The 19,533-nt window shown below is 34.8% G+C and overlaps 1 pseudogene; it reads left to right on the forward strand.

Moving 5' to 3' along the window:
• The first annotated feature begins 257 nt into the window (after positions 1–257).
• LOC113079961 (receptor-type tyrosine-protein phosphatase gamma-like) lies at positions 258–19,398 on the forward strand (annotated as a pseudogene).
• Positions 19,399–19,533: the final 135 nt, after the last annotated feature.

Raw genomic sequence — 19,533 nt, forward strand, 5'->3', positions numbered from 1 at the left:
ATACATATCGCTGTGTACATTTGTCCTTGCAGGAAGCTGAAAATGGTGATTAAAATGACAGTTTTCCGTAGATAGTTTGCAAGGATTGTTAAAGAGACACAGTTGTTTTTCATGCTTCTAAGAGTCCCATCCAGACATAGCTGTTTACCGCAACCCTCTACATGTCACAGATTATTATTCATATACTGTGTGGGAGACATAATTTGATGCGCAAAAGCATTAACCATTAGGAGGCAATTTACGTACACCACTATGACATGGACTCTGATACGTCTGCCACCAACGGTAATGAAACCATTCATCAGTTTAGTGCTGCATGTTTGCAGAACATGTGAGCTCATATTTCTCTGTCTTAGACCAACACAGATGGCTGATGAGTGTCAAATGATAGCTCAACAGCATCATGAGAAGAAGGATTTATGTGCGGAAAAAGTTTGCAATGCATTTGGCTAATTCAGATTTACATTGCAAATGTGTACTTTTCCTCAACTGCTAGACAGAGATGAGTCAATGTTTAGTCAACAGAGGAATAATTTAATTCTGTCCTGGTGTGTGATGGACTCCATCTAAAACAGCATTTGGCAAATTCATTTTTTTTTGTTTAAATGATTAGGCATGCTATTTTTATAAATCAAGAGGCCTGGATGTTAACTGAGAGACTACTTGAAATATTTTCACTTTTAAAAGTAATTTGCCAAACTGCAGGACCTTTTAAAATTACTTAGTGAAAAAAAAAATGTGATTAAAAATCGCTGGAAATAAAATACTCCCATTACACATTGATATAACTTTTAGCCTAAAATCATGATTTAAAAAGAGCATTATGCATAAAATATATGCACAGTATAATGTATAACTGAGTGCTTTTGAAGTTGCTTTCTAGCATCTGCCAATGTGTAAATGTAAAGTGTTTTTTTTTTTTTTTTAATTCTTCAATTTTCTCTTGTAGGCACATATGGACCACGTAGGTGGGCTCTGCTTATCCAGAATGTGGAGAAAGGAATCAGTCTCCGGTGGATATCCCAGATCTAGACACCCAGGTCTCTCAGGAGTGCCAGGAGCTAACCTTGGATGGCTTTGAATCCAAACATCAAACAGGACCACCATGAAGAACACAGGCAAAACAGGTTCTCCAAAGAATGAAGCTCTTCTCTTCTGCTCTCCAATCAGAGCTTGGACCTTCATTGAACATTTAGCTTTATGGCCACCTAAATGTTTAAAATATTTCCAAATAATTCCATTATAAGAAACAGGGTTTGCAAGCGTCTCATCATGACAGACAGTTGCATCAGGTCTGGAGAGTTTGAAAATGTGCAATGCCCTCATAAAGTTCCTATAAGATCTGTCATGATGCCTTGCGGATGTGAAAATCTGAGCAGTGTTATTTTATTTAGTTTATTTGTTTATTTTTTCGAATACTTGAACTTCCATAGATTTTAGTTTTTTTTTTTAAATGATTTAATTTCTTTCCAAAAAAATCTTACTGACCTTTTAACTTTTGAAAGCTAGTGTGAATAATTTGAGTGAAATCTGTACTTTCATCGTCATCATCATCAAAAAAATATTTTAATTACTATTTAAGTATTGTAATTGAAAAATAGCCTATTCTTCTAATTTTCTAAATTTTTCCTATTTTTAATATCCGTAAAGACTCTTATTCAGTCTCTTACACCTTACTACCATAATCAGCAAAATCTTTCTTTTTGGCTTACAAATCTAAAGGATGATGGTGCGAAAGCATATTTTGCACATTTCAAATGTTGCTTTATGGTGGTTTTAATTAGGAGTGATCTGGAGAATGGCACACTGTAGAGTGCTATATTTACTCCTGAGAGGGGTTTTGGGAATGCTTGCCAGGACCATAAACACGCTGTGGCATAATTACCATAGTAGCTTTTTCTGCTGTTTACAGTGCACAGCGTTAGATCCTTTAAAACCCCAGCACCACGAATGTCTCTTGAGTACCACGAGTCTGTAGCCCAGTGTGTGTATTCACCAAAAGATCCTATCTCTCCACAAACATTCCTCATATCCACTTTAATCAGTTTGTTTGTTCTCACCCCAGCACTTTAGTTTACTTAAGAATTAAACAGAGATCTCCACATGAGAGCTTTGCTGATACGAGATGCTTTGAGTGGTTCCTTGTAGTTCATCTTGGGTTTTTTTTTACACTCAACAAAGGACATGGATGGGCAGGCCTTGAATAATTCTTAGAGTATATATATATATATATATATATATATATATATATATATATATATATATATATATATATATATATATTTGTTGTTAAATATGTATGATGTGGCTAAGTATTTTATGAAATGAAAACCAATTAACGTGGCCATCTTTGTTGTTTTATTATAATTGTATTTTTTTATTCATTTTTCATTCTCCTATCCTATCACAAACTATAGAAAATTATATTTAATTATAAAGAGATTTTTAAATGTAATTTAAATAATAAATGTAATACTTTTGTGATCTGACTTTTAACACTTTTCGTTAATGTTCTGATTTATTAAAAATAACTTCAGTAATGATGCTGATAATGCACGTATTTGAATTTAAGTGGATTCAAATGTCTGAAAGGTTTTAAAATAGCATTGAATTTGACCAATTGCATTAATTGGCCATGAAAAAACAAGTTGCATGAAGTAGTTATCCTGTTTCTGCAGAATCTACCCAGCAGAAGAAATGGAAGATATTCAATTTGTTTACAAATCCAAGCTTTAAAGTGTCAAGAGGTCAACTCTTAATGTGGTATAATGTGACGGTCTGTGCAAGGAAAGCCCTTGGAGCTCAATTTGATGTGTCCGTTCTGGCCCGCGGAGTGCATACTCAGTTTCTTCTGCATTATTATTTGTTTTAAAGGTCCTTTGTCAACATAAAAAAAGACAAAATTCCCCTGGAACATTTTACAGTCTGAAGAAGAGTGGGATATTAAAATGTGTATATATCTGCCTGCATTATGTGTTGTTGAATTTCACTTAAACAGTACATATACTTGGCAGTCTTAGTTTTACATACTAAAGCTCATTAATAATAATAATAAAAAAAGTCTTCTTTTTTTGTTCCAGTGTCTATTGTTCTAAAGAATGATTACTTTGTGAGAGGGGCCGGCCTACCTGGACGCTTCAAAGCAGAGAAGGTGGAGTTTCACTGGGGGAGCACCAATGGATCAGCTGGTTCTGAGCACAGTATCAATGGAAAGAAGTTTCCAGTAGAAGTGAGTGTCACATTATGTCAACAGCACTAAAAAACAACAACATCAGTTTTTTTGGTATGTTAGTGCCATTATTCTGGAAACCTCAAAATCTCAAATCTCTTGTCAACAAAGAAAAATAGTTGGCAAAAGGCTTGAAGGAATCCATTGTTTCTTTACAAAATCCAGTTCATAACAGTCCTTGTGAATAAGCCCTTCATAACTACCCACTTTCCGTAAAAAAAATGAAAATCTTATTAGGAATGGATTTTAGGCGAGGAGGATAATGTTATTAAATGAGTTTCTTCAATAAAATGAGTTAATTCAAGGATTCCACCTTGACTCGAGTAGGTTGAAAGTGGTGTACTAATCTGCACTAATTGAAGAAACCTCTCAATGAAACTGAGATCGATAGCTTTTATCGACTTGATGGTGCGGCAGCTACATTTCACTGAAGAGCAAGGATATTCGCTTCCATAACTCTCGCCATTAATATTATATGAGTTCTGGTTCTTCTTTCACCAGTTCATCTTGGTGTGTAAATGGGCAGACTTGTTTCTATTCAGTGTCATTTCAATTATTGTATAATTATTTTAGGCATTTTTATCATTATTTTATGATGATACTAATCAGACATAATAATGTTTATTCATTATATGTGTGTGTGTGTGTGTGTGTGTGTGTGTGTATATATGTGTATATATATATATATATATATATATATATATATATATATATATATATATATATATATATATATATATATATATATGGAAGAATTAAATAATTACATATATTTTATTTATTTATCATTTATTTAATTATTTGTCTTTTTATTTGTAGTATTATTAATTTGTTTTGTTTTATAAATGAATTTTGTGAATATGAGAAAAACAGTACCCAGCACTCATCTCAGTCAACAATAATGAAAAGCCTTAATTTTTAACTAAGTGTAATTCCTTTCCATGCCTTACAGGGTGCTTCTACTTGTTCTCAACAACCTTCCAGTTCAAAAAAGTGTCTCTTTTGCATTACAGCTATTATTTTGTGGAGAATTAGTATTAGCACTTGCTGTAAACCTTCTCCATTTGCCCTTGAGAACACTGGATGCACATTTAAGTTTGAGAGCTGTGTGAGACAAAGTTAGGTGCAAGAACCGGTGTACTTTGCAATTGGCCTTCATTTTGAGATTTCTGAGAAAATAGTGCAAAGCCAGAGAATTCTGGAATTGCATAATCAAGTTAAATATCATTATGCAATTGCACATTATACGCTTGATCTTGTGAAGTCAAGTGTACGCTGGCCTTTTTTGGTTTCTGTCCCATTTTGATTCATTAACTAAACGTGTTTGTGCTGTGCTTTACTTTCGTTCACCATAAACTCTGTATTGGCTCTTGGAGGAAGCTAATTGGCTAATGAGGTTTAATGATAAATGAGTAATATATTTCCCCCTGAGAAGACACAATAAATGGACACCATTAAATTCTGTGATTTAAAGAAGCCTGAAGGAGACTGATTGGTTTTCATTAAAGACCTTAACTTTGTTCTTTCTTCTCTTTATTAGTGGTTTAATTCATTGTCCACCCCTTCTGACATTGTCTGGTCTTAATTACTTTGTTTGGAGGTTAGTTTTCAGTTGCCTAGCTTTTGCCTGAAATGCTCTGGGTTCCGTTGGAATGTCTGTTGCCTTGCCTTGTCTCCTTTGCAGAAATAGCTCTTTATTTCATTCCATTTAATTTTAGTGTTCAAACAAGGTCAGAATATAGAAATGAATCCTAAATTCTTGAGCCGAACCCTACTGGCATTTCTCCATGAGCTAGCGGTGTTTCTTTTCTATCAGTGCAGTGTCTACACAATAGCAGTTTGAGGATGGGAGAGCAAAATCATTTGTATTCATCAGTCTAAGTTTGTTGGAAATTAGCTGGCACAGAGGTCAGACGACCTGGGCTGGCTCCACCTCTATGGCAGCACTTTCTCATTAGAGGAATCGACTTCACTCCGTAAATCCCATTTTACACAGAAATACGATTGATGTGTATCCGCACACCGCTGGATAGCCGCTAAGCATTATCTAGCGATTTAAAACCCAAACACAGTGAAGCCAGAGACTGAGAGGAGATGCATCCAATTATCTCTCGACGATTTCTTTTGACCTCTGCCTCAAATGTAGGCACAGTAAATTCAACTACAACAGCAATAATGTTAATTTTATTTTTTTGGCTTTTTTGCCGATTTTTTTGTGTTGCTTGCCAAGGCAAGCATCAGCTTTAATATTTAAATGAACTCTTAACCCTACGTATTAAACTTCAGTACATACTGTTTGCATTATAGATGTTAACCCTGTAAAGCCCAACGTGAGAAAGTGGAGCTCAATTCAAAGATGAAAAAACACTTTTTATTCAGAGACCCAAAATGAGAGAAAGAAAATGTAGTTTGGTAAAGACAACAGACTACTTAAATCAATGAGAGAACAGATTTCTGTCATAAAATGCATAAAAATAACAGCTCTCACCCTGGATTTCTCAAAAATATCTTATTTTTAATGATCAAAGCTCTGTTCACATCATATCAAGATTTTTCAAAGAAATTATATGTGGATAATCAAGTAAACCTAAGTTGCTTCAATCTGGTAAATGTTATTTTTAGGTTTAGTTTATAAAAACCTCTAAAGATTTCATAGCCAAAATACATGTGCAGGCATTTTTACAAATATATTTAAAGCACTTTTACTTGCTAAAAAAGTATAAATGATCAATCTGAGAACAGGAGATATTAAGAAGATTGTGTGTATGTGTGAAACAGGGTTTTGAGCAAAGTTTTGATCGTGTTAATAATTCAGAGGCCTTAGATTCATGTATCAGATATGATACAGTAGCCTTATTAAGAATTAAATCATATCTTACATTGTGCAGTTTTTTGAGGAAGAATGTTCTTTAATTTTTTAAAGTGATAAGACTTGTGTTTTTGTGTGTGTGTGTGTGTGGGTGTGTGAATGATCGTACAACCAGTGAGCAGAGCCATATACCTGCTGTATCCATTTATCATATACAATAAATCCATATCTATGGAACAGAGTGTAAGTATGCATCTACATAGAAAGTTCTGTTGTGACTTGTGAACTGTTTTTAATGTAGTAAGTGTCAGATTCTGTAGCAAATTTGTCTAGTTTCTAAAAGATTGGGTTACATTTGGATGCCTCTTCTTTTTTTTTCTTTAAAAAAGTATTTTCCTATCCTAAATGTAGGATCATATGGTTAGCCGCGTTTTATTTCTTTGTATTTAGCAATATTTTCTCATCTCCTGTCTAAACAAGCTGCCGCCATGTGAGTTCAGAAGCACTGGTCTAACAAAACGAGAGCAGCTATTTTTCTTACATGCACCATTAAATGACCAGGGAAATGTGCTTAAGCGGAGTCTACAATATGAAACGAAGATAGAACAACACAGGCAGGCAAATAACGTCGGCGCACGAAATCGGCTGCCAGAGAATAAGCTCAATTGGAACGTGATTGTCATAGCGAGGCTTAATCTTATTCCCTGCATTTCAACGATCTCTTTCACGATTGCTCAGCTGCTGTGAGCTTTGACATGCCATTCATCCCGCTTTCCTTTCTCTCCCTCTCTCTCTTTGTAAGATCGTCCCTGTTTTTTCTGTAATAGTAGATTTAGCATTTATTTGACACATGGCACTTTGTGCGTTTGTTCAGAGGCAATGTTTAAGGCAACAAAGACATGTTGTTTATTGCGCCGCGCCGAGGGGATTTGCTTCTGAGGTTCGCTTTCTTCCCAAATCCGTCCTCAGAGAGAAAGCGTTTAATCCTTAGTTGTCTCAGATGTCAAAATGGGGAGTGATGAGAGAAGTAGGATATGCCAGATACGCCGTTATTGTGTGTGTGAAGACGATGAGAGGAATATCAATTCGCGAGGATTTGACAGCGCTACTGTACCAGTTTCGATACCACAATGCATTGTGTTTACCAAACAGGAAAGTCAAAGCAGAACATTAGTACGAGCCGTTTCATACCCTGTCAAATAAGAATGCAGTTATAAAACCATGTTCTCATCTCTTTGCCTTATAGATGCAGATTTATTTCTACAATTCGGATGATTTTGACAGTCTGAGCACCGCGATAAAGGAGAGACGAATCATCGCCGCCATGGCTGTCTTCTTTCAGGTGAAGATCTTCTTTGATTTTTGGGGGGATTTTCGGATGTTTACCAGCCTGTGAAATAGGGTTTTATAGCTTGTGGTACCAGACACTAAGAACATCTGATAGATTTGGATTGGGCCCATGTAGCCTCAGGGCCTATTTTCACCATTAGCAATAGGTAGAAGAAAGCGCAGACGTTTTCTGCTGCCCTCTAGCCATCTCTCTCTCAAAGTATAATAGAAGAAACTTCTAAACTTCAGTTTCAAAGAATAATGAAAATCCATGGGGCAAGGCATTGCAATGGGAAGTTAAAGTATGCTTAACTGTTTCAGAAGTTTAGCTGCAAGACTTTGTGAGTGACTAGCATGATGAAGTGGCCTTCTAACTTTGCCTGTTCAAAGGTTCATGCAATTCATGACAACAACGACGCAACCAAGGGGTCAAAATTTGGAATGGCCTTTTCTGGTAGATGTAGATAGCCATGTATTCTGATGAAAATAGTTATATAATGCAATTTATGTAGTTCAGTATATTAGGGGAATTATTGTGGTTTATGGATAAATGTCTGATTATGCAGGCCCAGATGGGAAAGCAAAACAAAGTCTGCAGATCTTTGTGGAAAATCTGCAGACTTTATTTTTTGTTTTCCATCTGGTCCTGCATAATCAGACATTTATCCTCTAGAAAAGTAGTCTGACCACTGAAAGGATGATTTAGACAACTTTACAGCTAATATAACACACCTGTTGTTGTTGTGCTTACCAAAGGTGCATTTATTTGAGCAAAAATACAGTAAAATCAGTAATAATGCGAGATATTATTACAAGGTTAAATAAACGGTTTCTATGTTAATGTTTTTACATTTTATTTATTCCTGTGATGCAAAGCTGAATTTTCAGGATCATTACCTCAGTCTTCAGTTTCACATGATCCTAAATCATTCTAATATGATAAGATTTGGTTCTTAAGAAACATTTATTATAATAGTAAATGTTGAAAACCGGGATGCATTTCAGAATTAACTGATAAATAGAAAGCTCAAATGAACAGCATTTATATGAAAAATTAATCTTTGTTACAATTTAATGTGAATAAAGTATTCATTTCTTGTATATTACTGACCCCAAACATTGGAATGGTAGTGTAGAAAAATGATGATGAGTGATTAAATGCAAATGCCAGATTAATATTTCTGCCTTTGTAGAAATGCAATTGTAATTGCATTCCTACCAACATTTTGTTTGTTTTTACTGAGGGACAAGTTGAAGAAAGTGACATAACAGGGAAAAAACATATGTGACCCTGGAGCACAAAACCACTCTTTAGTAGCTGGGGTATAGTATATTTGTAGCAATAGCCAAAAATACATTGTCAGAATTATAGATTTTTTTGTTTTATGGCAAAATTTAAGTAAAGATCATGTTCCATGAAGATATTTTGTACATTTCCTACTGTAAATATATTAAATTGTAATTTTCGTTTAGTAATATGTATTGCTAAAAACTTCATTTGGACAACTTTAAAGGTGATTTTCTCTCTCTCTCTCTCTCTCTCTCTCTCTCTCTCTCTCTCTCTCTCTATATATATATATATATATATATACACACTTTTTTTTTTTTTTTGCACTCTCAGATTCCAGATATTCAAATAGTTTACTTCTGCCAAATATTGTCCTATCCTAACAAACCATACATCAATGGGTTTATTCATTCAGCTTTCAGAAGATATATAAATCTCAATTTAGAAAAAGACTCTTATGACTGGTTTTGTGGTCCAGGGTCACATATACCATTATGTTCCTACCAGCATTCTCTCCTGTTTATTTTTAGTTTATTTTTCAACTGTGACAAATGTTCTTATCAAGGGTGAAAATGGCACATTTTCCACGCTTTTCTTAATGAGTCGAGCCAAAAAGGAAGATTTGTGGTGCACAGCCTCAGTATTCATGGATGTCATATGAATGTATAGAGAAAACTGGCTTAATGGGTCAGCGTGATGATCCGTGAAAATAACATAAGCATTTTTGCAGCACGGCACCGCATTCATTCCCTTTCATTCACAACATGGTTTGCACCCTCGCATACAGTAGGTTTTTACACACCTTAACTAATGTGACAGGCCTATTCTTCACACTGAAAGTGGAACGCAGGTGTGTCCTATGTTTATCCATTGTCACTCAGGTGAAAGAATAACCTACGTCGGCGGACTTAAACTCTTTCGCCCACATGCGACAGTGTTATAGCTTCCCGCTGTTAGTGTTTAGACGAATGGTGTCATGTGGAGTGTGACATGTCCGTTCCTGTGGGCTTTATATAGTTAATCGATGTGGAGCTCCTGTATTGGTGGTTCCCTTGGGCTCTTTTATTGCCACCTAGTTGAACCAAATGAATCCTCAGAGAGCATAAGTGAGCATATTTCATCTCTGACCTGAATGAGCTTCTCCATCAACCTGAATAAAAGGTGCTTATGTCAGCGTGCTCTAGTTTTTAATGTTGCATAAGCAGAGAACATGGGAAACTTGTGTTCGATAATAGCAGGATTTAAATGCAGCCCATTCTTTTTGTTTCTTTAACATAGAGAAACAGAATCATCGCTAATTTCATGCCGCATTTTTCTGTTTTTTTTTTTGTCTAGGTGGGGAAAAAAGACAACACTGCAGCTGAGCCCATCATCACAGGTCTCAAACGGGTAGTCCATCATGGTAAATGCTGCCATATGAACAGCTTTCAGAGTGCACAATTATAATATAATAAAATGAAATAAAAATATATAAATGTAATGAATAATAAAAACCAATCAACTAAGCCTTAACACAAACAAGGTTTTTTTTTTTTTGCTGTAAATACAGTTATTATGTTAGTTATATGGCTTTTTAGAGATTAAAATGTCAAAGTTTTGCAATATTGCTTCAACATATTGGTTCTAATGGAGGAAAAGTGAAGCTTTTCTAGGTTCTAAAAGAACCATGAATATATCATATATATCATATATATATATCATCTAAATATATAACTACTATGAAAACAATTACTATCAAATATTTGAGGCCTGTGTTTTTTTTTTTTTTTTAAAGACTGCAAAAACACTAATTTTGTGAAATATTATTGCAATTTAAAATATGTTTCCTTTTTTTAAAATGTTTTACAATGTACTTTATTACTATGCAAAGCTGAATTTTCAGCATCATTTCTCAGGTCTTCAGCATAACATTATCCTTCAGAAAACATTCTAATATTTCTAATAATATGCTGATTTGCTGCTCAATAAATATTTCTATAGCTATTATCAGTGCTAAAAACAGCCGTGCTGCTTAATATCTATGGAGAAACCATTTATATGTTTTACAGATTTTTGGGTGAAAAGAAAGTTCAAAAGAATAGAATTTATTTAAAAGATACATTTTTTTTGTAACATTCTAAAGGCATTGACTGTCTCTTTTTGAGCAATTCCACGCATTTTTGCTGAATAAACGTTTTTTTTTTTGTGTGTGTGTTTTTTTTTTTTTTTTTTTACTGAGCCCAAACTTTTCAACAGTAATGTAATTGTAAATGTAATCGAAACTCTCTCCAAGGTCCTAAAAATTTATAAAAATGCAATCACTGCATCTGTTGTTCAGAATCTTGGCCCACCCAGTTACAGTCTGGAAATAAAGAGAAAGCTGGGCAGATGCTTTTATTTCTAAATGCCAGAAGATCTAACAATAAGATAATAAAATGTCACCAAAACCTGTGTATGTGCCACGTGTGCATCACATCTTGCTGCCTCATAGTGCGTCATAATATCTCCTTCAGTCTTGGAGTGTTTATTCTGTGTCTTTTATTTAACAGAGAAGGAAACAAACCTTGGTCCATTCATACTGAGGGATCTGTTGCCATCATCCTTGGGAAGTTATTACCGCTACACCGGCTCGCTAACGACACCTCCCTGCAGTAAAGTCGTAGAGTGGATCATCTTCAGTCAGCCTGTTTACCTGTCCTACCACCAGGTTCGCAAATACACAAACACACACACACACATCTTGCCTACATGCACTTTACATTCATATGATCATGTGTTACCTCCAGCTGTGTGCACTATGCTTGAAATTGGTCTGCGTTCATTCTCCTGTTTCATATTCTCACCATCTGCAAGCAAGCACACAAACACATACAGACAATATAACACTAGCAGTGTGACTCATCGGCTGTGCTCCCAAATGTTCCTGGAAATGGGACACAGAAATGAGAAATGAGTGCAGAAGAAATTTATGCATGTATATGTATATGTGTGTTGTAGATATATAGTATCATTACATTGTATATAATGAAGTGTTGTTGATCTAAGGATGCACAATATATGTGACCCTGGGCCACAAAACCAGTTACAAATGTCAATCTAAAGGGAGATATATACTGAATAAATAAGCTTTCCATTGATGTATGGTTTGTTAGGGTAGGACAATATTTGGCTGAGATAAAACTATTTGAAAATCTGGAATCTGAAGGTGCAAAAAATCTAAATATTGAGAAAATGTCTTCATGGAACATGATTTTTACTTAATACCCTAAAAAATTTTGTCATAAGAGGAAAATCTATAATTTTGACCCATACAATGTATTATTGAATATTGCTACACATATACCAATGCCACTTATGACTAGTTTTGTGGTCCATGGTCACATATTTGTGATTCATATACCATAATACCATATCAGTATTGTCCAGCTTTAGTGTTATTTATGTATCTATTTATTTATCTGTGCTTGTTTGTTTTGTTTTATTTATTTGTTATACTAATTAATAATGGTCATTTAAATAATAATTTATAAATAATATATTAAATTAAATAATTATATATATATTTTTTTAATTATAATAATATATTGTATTATTAATTCAGTTAAAAATAATAATATAGTATTGTTATTTTAATTATGTATACTAACAATACAGATATTATTTTCATTATTTACTCATTTCCATAATATTGTTAATTAATGCAAGTCATTTTGATGTTGATAGTAGTAATAGTCATGTTTTTATTTGTATAAATGGCAATAATTATGTAATATAAATATTTTTCAGTCAGATTTTGTTAATTTTGTTTTGTTAAAGTTCATTAACGGTATACCGTCACTCAGCCTTTTTGAACTTCTTTTTGCCCCGAAACGAAGAACGAAAATTAACATAATTTGAAGTATATCGGGGCCTTTATTCCACATAACGTAGAATAAAGCCAAAAAGTCGTACCCAGCACGCACTTCTGAATAATTTCATACATTCTCTTGGAAAGCCACCCTAAAAATTATGAAATGAAACCGATAATAATGACTAAATTCGTGGATAATGTTGTTCTTTGTCTTTCTCTCTCTTTGGCTGTAGCTGGAGGCGTTCTTCTCCATCTTCACCACAGAGCAGCAGGATCATGTGAAGTCTGTGGATTACCTGAGGAATAACCATCGGCCCACTCAAGATCTCGACAGCCGCCAGATCTTCAGATCGGCTCTGATGGACGCTTGGATGCCAGACCTCATGACAGACAGCATGGCCAGCGCTGCAGACTCAGAAACTTCTCGAGGTATGATGGCCTGAACTGACCAATGAAGAAAGAAGGATGCATGCTTTTAATCTTTAGCCTTCCTTATTTCAGGAAACCATCTTTATGAATGAAACATCTGTACATTTACCACTGGAACTGTGCTTATTTCTCTTGGCTAAAACTGTAGTTCGGTTTTGTACTTCACAGACGTCTTGTTAGGGTTTTTTCTCATTCGTCTCATGCATAAAGTGCAAAGCTGGTTGTTTTTGGGATATCCATTGCTCTTGAGACAGACTGAATAAATAGGATTTATTAATGCAGTGACTACAGCAGCGCAGCGCTCCGAGCCCAGCCAGAAACTGGGGGACGCTGTACTGTGTGCGTTAATGATAGCGTTGTTTTCCTCTCCGGCTGAGGGAATTGATTGCTATTGGTTGTGAGGAAGTCGGGAGTGATGCAACACAGCCGAAAGGCGGAATAATCATCATTAATATTCCCTCTAAAAATAAACTCGTACAAACGAACACTGTGTGGCCTAACAGCAGTTCTGCCATTTTCCAGGCAAGCGCTTGTGAAAACCTTTTGCCATATTACGTCTTTTTATCGTAGTGTTTTTTCATTTGGTAAATGCTTTCTTCCATGGCGTTTGCCTTGAGTACGGTACTCTTTTTACATCAAATATGATGCTTTTGTTGTGATAATTCTTAGATATGCTCAGCCTAGTTATTTTATATTTAAATAATTGAAAATAATTTTAAATTACATTTTGCTTTGTAGTTACTGATAAACCAATGTCTTAATTTTTACCCAAATGTGGCAGATTATTGCCTTTTCAAGCTCAATCATTCAACCCTGTTGCCAAAGCTAATATATTTGTTATTTATTTATATTAAATTTATCAGTAACTTCAAACAAATATTAATTTATTAATTTAAAATTCCATTTGATGTGTAAATTCAGATAAAAAAAAAACAATAGCACACAGAATCTTGGGTTTTAATTGTATGTATTTAGCTAACTGGGTTGTAAAAAGATACATAGCTCATATAAAACTTACACAAAATATTACAAATGTAGAACACAGAATTATTACATTTTCTGGAGGGCAAACATGTCATTTTACTGACTATTTGTTGATAAAGAAATAATAAATAGTTCATTTTAAATCATTCCAAACCCAATTTTGTACTCTAATTGTAGAACGTACTATACCTGTCAAGCAAAAAAAGCGTTACTTGCGCTACAGCCAGTGCTGACATCTTAGCTTGTTGACTACATAACCCAAAGAACCGCCATGAGAATAGAGTCAGTTTGAATCATCAGAAACCTTGTTATCTCTGCCGGACAGTCATTAGCATGCTGATGATTGAACTGATGAAAATAATAGGCTCTCGCTGAGTCACCCGTGCTAACAGAGCTCTCGAGGCCGACTTCCACAGCAGATGCCCTTTCACTAATCACCCCCTCGTCCTCGTTTCACTTCTTGTGTTCTTGCGATCTGCCTCTCGTTTCACAGACGTGTTTATCACAGGCTTGTTGACAGGTCGCTAATGCTGATACACACACATTAAGGGTAGAGGCTTTCGGCACAATGACCTTATCAAGCGCCACTTATGCGGTCCGCCCAGCTTGACAAAAACACGTCCCACCAAATGATTTGTGTGATAAGTGACGTCAATCGTGCAATTACGTCTGTTCGCCTTTTCAGGGCTTCTGTAGTTCTTATTAAAAACAACTTTTGCTGTTTATCAGGTTAATAGGAAAAGCATGAGTTAGATTGATGCATGCACTCCAGGTAATCTTGATGGGTGCCGCTGGTTCAGATCTGACCTGCATCATTTTAAATCTATTCTGATTGGCTGTGATTGCGTCACGGCACACAGCAGTGTCACATTTTGTGGGGCTGAATAGCTAAAACCCGATAAAAAGCCTGATCAGGGCACATTTGGTAAAGATTATTTTTAGCTGCAAAACTAACCTAGTTCATGTTTGTTTGTCTGTGTCATCAAAAAAGTGCCAACAATGAGGTCTGTGTAACAAGGAAGTTGAATAGCCATTGAATCAACATGAGATGTGTTTTTGTGTGTGTGTGATAACCCTGATTAGTCCTTAATTTGTTTTCTTTCCTTAGTAAATATTGATATATGCAGTTAATTGTGATTTAATTGATCTGGAAATCATCGAATGAAAAAAAAATCTATATATATATATATATATATATATATATATATATATATATATATATATATATATATATATATATATATATATATATATATATATATATATATATATATATATATATATATATATATATATATATAAAATAAATAATATATATATATATATATATAAAATAAATAAATAAAATAAATGTATGCATTTAGCAGATGCTTTTATTCAAAGCAACTTACAGTGCATTCAGGCTATTAATTTTTACCTATCATATGGTCATATATATATATATATATATATATATATATATATATATATATATATATATATATATATATATATATATATATATATATATATATATATATATATATATATATATATATTTTATTAGATTATATTTTTATATATATATATATATATATATATATATAAATGTTGTTCTTATTTTAATTTTCTCTTAAAAATATAGCAGTTTTCCACAAAAAATATTAAACGACACTGCTTTCAGCTGTTCCCACATTGATAATAATAAGAAATATTTCTTGATCAACAAATCAGTTGACAATGGCTGCAAAAATTTCTGCTTTTCCATCACATGAATAAATTGTAGTTTAAATTGTTAAAATAGAAAACAGCTATTTCAACATGTAATAATATTTTCAAATATTACTGTGTGTACTGTATATTGATCAAATAAATACAGCCTTTGTGAGCACAAGAGAGTTCTTTCAAAAACATTTTTAAAAAAATCTTTCCGGCCCCAAACTTTTGAATGCTAGTGTACTTTTACTGCATTAATCTTTCATCATTGTATCTGCATTTCAACTGACATGCATGATTGGTGTGCTTCTTCCACCACTGAGAATTACACACACACATACACTAAGACTTCCTACTGTGTCCACAGTAGCGCATGCAGCCACAGTCACGCATGCGTGTGCTCACTGCAAGGCTGTTTGAAAGCCTGGAGGCAGATTGAGATGAACTCATGTATTATTTTCCACTTTGAAGCAGTTTCTAGTGAGAACGCTTTGGTGAGTCAGACAGCAATAAAAGATTTAGCTTCACCTGGGGGCTGCAGTCATAGACCTGTGCGGCTGAAATCTGGCTCTGCTCCCACTGCCGTAGAGCCGTAATTCCACCCGTTTATCTCCAGTCACACATCCCTAATCAAATGAGAACAACTGTACCTTCTTCCTTCTTGTTTTTTTATCAGTCTAATCTCATCTCTCTGCTTCTCCTCTCTCCATCCAGTCTGCAGCAGCATCCCTGACAACATGAAGGTCCACCTTCTGAACAGAACTGCTCTTGTGTTGACCTGGGACAGACCGTCATCTGTCTACCACCCGCCTATAGTGGGCTTCCTTGTCTCCTACAGCTGGGTGAAGGATGAAATGCCTTTTGAGAAGACCTTCACGCAGAGCAGCGAACACAGCACGGTAAGGCTCCCCACAATGAAAGGCAGAGCACATTAAAAGTGTCAACCACCGCAATCCTCATTCCCTCAGCCTTAATTATTCTAGTCCTGGTTTCATCTCAACCATGTATTCAATCACTGTGCTGAGGCTGCATTAGGCTGAAGGCACAAGTGGCATAAAAACTGCTAGACCATCAACGGTTGGTCGATAAAGATGAGTCTCTATTAAATATTAAGTGTTAATAACATGGATTTAGTTCATATTACTGTATTATTTGCTACTATTCAAAACATTTGGGGTTAGTGAGACTTAAATTCAATTAAATCTATGCATTTAGCAGATGCTTTTATTCAAAGCGACTTACATTTCAAGCTAACATTTTTTACCTAACATGTGCACATTGATAATAATAAAAAATGTTTTTTGAGCAGCAAAATCAGCATATAAGATGTGACACTAAACACTGGAGTAATCATTCAGCTCTGCCATCCCTGGAATAAATTACATTTTGATGTTTATTAGGGCCAGGACTTTAACGCGTTAATTGAGATTAATTAATTACACAAAAAATAACGCGTTAACTAAGATTAATTAATTACAGAAAAAGAATTCGCGCATTTTTAATAACTTATTTTTGCACCGCGGAACGTTTCTCACTGGACGCGTTTCGGCGGACCGATTATACTGAAGCACCAACTAGCGTTCGCATATCACCGCAGCAGCACATCGAGCCTCAAGTATCACCTCAACGCGAAACATATAGCAGCTAGCGTGGACTTTACACTTTATGTTAAACTATGTATTATTTTGTTGGTGCAACAGTTTATGTTGAACTCTTTATTGTTTTGGCCAAGGTTATTAAGAGTTGGACTTGAGTATGTTATGGCCTCTGAAGCAACAGAGAGATGTTTTCTAATAGTCAGTGTTTCCAATGTTCTGAATGTAATTGACAGTATTGTGTTTTACTTAAAAAAACACTTTACAGAAGGTTCCAGCACCTATAAGCTTCCTGAATTTCTGAAATGTACTATTTCTAAATTGTTTCTAAATATGCTATTGCTATACTTCATGGCAAAAAATTGCACTGGTCTGCTAGACTTGGTTGAACAAAAATAAACAATATTTTGTTGCTTAAGCTTAATGTATTCAGTCATTATTCAATGGTATACTATAAATCCATGTGAAAAAAATTACTTCTCACGGTCAAATATTTATATGCGATTAAAATGCGATTAATTTCGATTAATTAATTACAAAGCCTCTAATTAATTAGATACATTTTTTTAATCGAGTCCCGGGCCTAAATATTTATATATATTTATATTTTATTTATTTTTAAGTTTAAAATAACTAATATTCAAAACAAAATTCCATGCATGTATTTTTCTATTGACAACCCAAATAAATTGGAAAAAATATACATCGCAGTACTACATTGGACTCTTTAGTGGTCACAGACGCCCTGATGAAGACTTTTGAGCTAGACAGGAGTGTAGGATGTAATGGAACACCTCCGCTATTACAAATCCAGGATCTCGAGACGTGTTGAAGTCCCCAGACTGGTCGGCAGTAATCTGGAATGAAAGAGATTAATAAGACCTAAAACTGTTGCATGGGACAGATGTGAGGACGGCAGGGTGGCCCGATTGGTGTCATGAGCCAACTAAAGAACAGAATTTGAACATTTGAAAATATCTATAAATTTTACCCTTGATACAGCCACTTGAGCATGATGTCAGACTGTTGCAGAGCATTGTCTTCTAGACCCCAGCATTCCCTCGAAATTCTGATGGATGGGCTGCTCTCATTGATTTGATGGACTTGGACATCATTTTGTCTTTCTTCCCTCGAGTCTAAATGAATGACTTACACCCATGTCTGTCAGTCACCTTATTGGAGTGTTCTTACACACACCGTATCCATGACAACAAGACAGTGTCCAGCCAGTTGAAGGAACTTTTTCTGATGAGCGCTGTCAGTCTTTTTTAGCCACGGTCAAAATTAGATTTGGAATTTAGTTGAGGGATATAACTGCCACGGTTAAAGTCCAATTACTTTCTTTCACTCTACATCCCATCATGGACTCCCTCATCTTTTTTTTTTTGCCTCTACATTTACATTTTTATTTCAATTTTGAGCCCAGTCACAGGTTGTGCCAGCGAATCAAGACCGACTTTGAGTATATGAAATTCAAATCAGTATCTATCTATTTCTGGGACACTGGGGATCCCTGAAAAGACGGAGCAGGACATTGCAATAAATAAGTGTCAATTTCTACAAATAATAATGGCAGATGTCAAATTTGCTTTGACATTTCGGATTTGGAAAATAAGATCTTGTCAGATTTACATCCCGCTCACTCTGTGTTGTGTAATGAGGTTTCTGGGATTTGTCTGTAGCTGTTGAAGGGACACTCTGACTGCGTCCAACATTCAGAAATGCATAAATTAGACCTAATTTTGATCAACTGAATACATTAAAAAAATCTAAATTGGAGTTTTGTGAAGTTTTCATCCATGTGTGTTAGATTGAGGCCACTATATATTGATATATATTCAGATATACAGTATATGCATTGAAATTGACCATCTGAATTTATTTAAAAAATAAAAGTAATATTTTCTTTCAAAAAATGTTAGCACTTATCTGCGTGTTCTTGCATAAATGTACCACCTTGCATACTGAAAATTGTGCATAATGTACATTAATGCTATGGTAGTATGAGTTATTTTGAAGGTATCCAGTTTTCTGTTCCTAGCCATCTATGTGTTGCATGCAATGTGTTCTTAATATGTAAGGTGTGTCATATGTTCCTGCAGAGGGCAGTCATCACACACGTGTCTCCAGATGTCCTGTATCTGTTCAGAGTGCAAGCTGTGTGTCAGAGAGACCAGCGCAGTGACTTCAGCCAAACACTTTTATTCAAAGGTTCGTCCCATTTTAAGTGGCTTTCTCAATTACTCATCGATTACTGCTGCTTTAAAACTTTTTTTTTTTTTTTATTCCGTGTGATTTATTTTTCAAGCAAAACACAAGGATATTCGAGGGCACACGGATTGTGAA

Source organism: Carassius auratus, unplaced genomic scaffold (assembly GCF_003368295.1).
Source record: "Carassius auratus strain Wakin unplaced genomic scaffold, ASM336829v1 scaf_tig00029943, whole genome shotgun sequence".
Lineage (NCBI taxonomy): Eukaryota > Metazoa > Chordata > Actinopteri > Cypriniformes > Cyprinidae > Carassius > Carassius auratus.